At 47.1% G+C, this 4,448-nt stretch overlaps 1 pseudogene; it reads right to left on the reverse strand.

Annotated features, from left to right (window-relative positions):
• Positions 1-1,865: 1,865 nt before the first annotated feature.
• Positions 1,866-4,213, reverse strand: LOC123400864 (annotated as a pseudogene).
• Between the last annotated feature and the right edge of the window lie 235 nt (positions 4,214-4,448).

The raw sequence follows: 4,448 nt of genomic DNA on the forward strand, positions 1-4,448 counted from the left end.
GAAGATCTACCAATCAATCTTGGCAAAAAATAATACATAGCTACTTAATTATATAACAAATAAATATCAAAAAATTTACTTAATAAACTCATAATTAATCATGTCTCAAAAAACACACCACAAAATTATATCTAATTGATCCTAGTCACACAAGGAAGAAAGGGAACATGATATTAGAGAGATTGAACTATCTGCAACGTGCGTTGGCGGCTCCACACCCACGGAGGTGAGGAGATCGATGTGGCGGATACGGAGGCAACACATGCAATCACGGATGGGAACGTTGCCAACGTCGGAAGCTCTGCGTCGTTCGCGTTGGGCCGCAATAACCATGAGGCCGGACTGCCCACGTCGATCATCAACCTCACCTTGACCGATGACATCCACAGTGCAGACTCCGACGAAGTGTAAGACGTGGGAGACACAACCGTTCGAGAAAGAGAAGGAGGTGGACATGGACAATAATACCACACACGCGGACGATCTTCGATGGTCTCTATGAAGTGCAGTGTGGCCTCATCTAATTGCCCCCAACCCCTGAATTTCACTGCTGGGCCCATGCCGCTTAACTAAATCACGCCAATTTCTTATTGGCCCGTAAATCACCCGTAAAACCACCGTGTGTCTAGCATTACTCGGACATGGATGTGCCTATGGCCGGCGAAGAAAAGGACATGAGACAGAAACATGCCCACCGCTGACAAAAGATTTGGATTATGGTAACTTTTGTTATGTAAAAAAATTTCCCTGTATTAATAAAATGTAGAGTTTGCTTTTATTTAATGCACTGAGTTGGATAGCCAGCTCATGTATCCAGGTCTGCGTATATGTCCGGACGTGTTTACGGACGTTTGATGTGTGATTTAGGATACACTGTTCAAGATTCCATAACTTGAGGCATGTGCTTCACGAAAAAGAAGTCTAAAAAAAAGCTTCAGGGAAATATTTATTTTTAGAGGTACAAGAGGTTTAGACCAGGGTCTGTGACGTGTCAATTCATTGGTTTATTCTTGCCGTTCAGGTCACGACATGGATGCTGCAAACGGAAATTATCTTGTGAGTTTAGTCCAAACGAGACAGGAGCTCGAATCTGCAGCAACATCAATGCTGAACATGGCCTGCCTGGTGCCTGAAACATTTGCAACTGTATTTTGATTTGATGCAGCAATTAATTTTGGAGTCCAGCTGCGTACTGGATGTACGTGTATGAATGCTCCGTTTGATCAACCACGGCTGCATTCCTTGATCGATCGACTGACTTCTAGCTGGAGGGGAAACACGGAAATATATACATCCACAAGTACACATGCACGTGCTAGATTAATACTACTACTGTACTGAGACTCGTTGCATCATTTTGTAGTCATTTCAACGGTGTCCCCATACACTGCCCTGTACAAGAAGATTCACTACATCCATGTATGTATGATGAATTTCCACGTACCACATCGATGCACTGCATGTCATCATATCTATCTTTTGGAAGCAAGGTAATTCGTACCGAGAATTAATCGTTGGTCGGGTGTTTGAAAGGGTGGTAGAAACCTCACCCAATGATGGATAAAATCTTAGATTTGATGTTCATACCATCTTTAACCGATCCCCTGGAATGTAAAAGATGATACAACCGAGTATCATCAGACCACGTAAAAGCCGATCCTTAAAAACGCGAATAAAGGACACTGTAAACCATTTTTACAGTGTGAAATTGTCCCGGACAAAACTGACCGTGTAAATGGAACAGTATTTCACTATAGCTTTTTTTTTCTTTTTTTCTCACGTCCCGGCGAGCCGTCTCCGGCGACGGCGTGCCTTGCCCTGGCGCCCCAGCTCGCCCCGGCGCCCCCCGCCTCGCCCCCGCCTCGTCATGGCGCCGCCCGTTCCCGGCCATGCATGCAGTGGAGGAGCTCCGCGCCGTCCGTTCCCGATTGAGTCCGGCACTGCCCGTCTCCGATTGAGCCCGACACTGCCTGCCGCCGCGCTTACGTTCCCCGTCGTGGCCGCGCGAGCTCCCCCACCCTGCCCAAGTCTTCTCTGGTGCCGCCCTGCCCTAATTTAGGCCGTCGGTGGCCTGCTCCATCCTGCCCGTGGTCGTCTCGGCAGTGGAGGTCGAGCTGGCCGCAGTTCGGACCAGTGGCAACAAATTCCGACGTGCGACGGCTTCTTTCGACATGCGGTGACGGATTCCGGTGAGTTCCAGGTAGATTCCGGCCAGTTCCACGGCGACGCGTTTGCTCCAACGAGGTTTGACCAGTTTACGAGTTGAACTGTATACTGCCTCCAAAACTGCACATATAAGGTTTCCGCGGATGAATTTACCGTGCCCCTTAAAAGGTTTACGGGTCGAACAAGTTTTACGGGGTCTGCACCGCGCCGTTTTTCCGAACGAAACTGTAAACACCTCATCTTTCTACGGATTTGACCAGTTTACGGGGTCCGTTAGAGATGCTCTAATGGTGGTCCGATCTAACCGTGCTCCATATTTGGATGAATGTACTTCTTTCTCTCGATTCTTTTACCCTTGCGAGATACATTCAAACAATTGCACACTATTTGATCAATCGTTCGAATAATTCAAAATAGAAAACACAATAAATAACCATGAACACACATATAGTTGCACGGGTGGAGCATTTCAAATTAAAACGCGCAAATAGTTCAACCAAAGGTACCACATCGATCAAGTTTGATCTAGAATCCCCACAACATAGCATGGCTTATGTCGTGGATCGAGCCCAACCAAAGACATGCAACATGAACTTAAACACCATCGTCATGAAAGAAATCATGACCTCCTCCAAGTCCACCATCATCATCACGGCCACCACCATTCCAAAAAGAGACACCCATTTGGGTCAAGATCTCTTCACGAGTGAGCTTCCAAAACTTTTTTGCCGTGACATACGTTGTGGTTTATGAATATGATACCACGTGCTTCGACCTTCTTTTCATTCGCAGGCCTTTCCTCCTTGAGTGCAAGCCTACGCTACTCCGTCTTCAACCTTTTCTCTTCGACCGCCAACTTTTACCTCCCTTTCTCATCCTTCAATACTTTGAGCACATTTCATCTTGCCTCCTTCTCTTCTCAGTTTTTGGCCACCAGGGCTTTCAAGGTTTCAATCATGGCCATAAGTTGTTCTTTGTAGGGTGCCGCCGAAGGCTCCTCTCCTCTCCCTCTATTTTTGTAATATTGTTACCATCTAGCCTTTTTTGGGGGATTTCCCCCCTCTTCACAATCTTCATTAACTGGTATGTTTATCCTTGATTCGGAATGGTCACAAAGTTTCTCCTAATCCAATTCCCATTTTGGCAAAGTTCTTTTTAGCAATTGCGCAATATGAAGAGCTTGTGACTCTACTTCTTTGTGCATTGCTTGAATTAGTCTTGGATGATAGGCCCATACTCCGTGATTGGCACCCCACTTGGTGGTGCATAATTGACTTGATAAATACAACTAGACCATGTGTTGCATTCGTCTTGGATGGTAACTCAACGGTGTCTAAGAGAATCTTGGGTGCGGCTTGATGTGACTTACATGGTATTGTTCTAGTACTCGAAAAACCTACCCCAAACTGTTCCTCTAATTGATCTCTTCCAACCGATGCATCAAGTGACACGTTAATCCAAGAGTGACACAAAGAAATATCTTCATCTTGTTAACAATTGTGACTCCTTGATATTGTGGTGCCTTCACGATCGATTGTGTCTCCATGGGATCATCAACCTCTTTGGTGGCTTCCTCCTCCTCCACTTCAGGCTCATAATCCTTCTCGCTCTCTTCTTTTCCATCAAACACAGAGTCATAGCTGAGATCTTCAAGCCCAAGCATATATGACTACTCCGAAGATGACAAGAATTTGACTGTGTTCATCTCCGCAATAGGAAGACAACAACAAGCTCATCCCCATATGGCCAAAAGGAATCACTAAACAATGCACCGATCAAAATGAAAAGTACAATTTTTAAACCTTGATGCCATTTCATCAACCACTTGGCAGCCATGTCCCTTGGTGTCGTCTTCCACGTTCAGATGTGCCAGACGAGTGGGCACAGGGGTGGCCAGAGACGGGGTACGAGGCGTCGGGCAAGGAGGATCCATCATAGCAGCCTCCTTCCTATTCTTTGGCGCCGCCTTGGCGAGCACCGATGCGGTCGAAGTCGGCTTCCTTGATCGCTTGCTGGCGGCTGGAGTAGTGAGAAGGCGACCTACCATTATCGGAGACGCAACGACCTTGTGATCGACCTTTCTGCATGCGGTGGTTGCCGATGTGTGGCCCGAAGGAGGGGCAACACAGGATCATTTCCCATGGCGTCGCGCTGGTTGTGTGGTAGAAGGGTATTGACTCTCCATTCCGGCTGAAATGAGGGGCACCGGTGGTGGTGGCCACTAGTATGGTCGAGGGCGGTAGGAAGTGGTGTCCTCTCAAGAGGGATAAACACGGGAGGGT

This window comes from Hordeum vulgare, chromosome 1H (assembly GCF_904849725.1).
Source record: "Hordeum vulgare subsp. vulgare chromosome 1H, MorexV3_pseudomolecules_assembly, whole genome shotgun sequence".
Classification (NCBI taxonomy): domain Eukaryota; kingdom Viridiplantae; phylum Streptophyta; class Magnoliopsida; order Poales; family Poaceae; genus Hordeum; species Hordeum vulgare.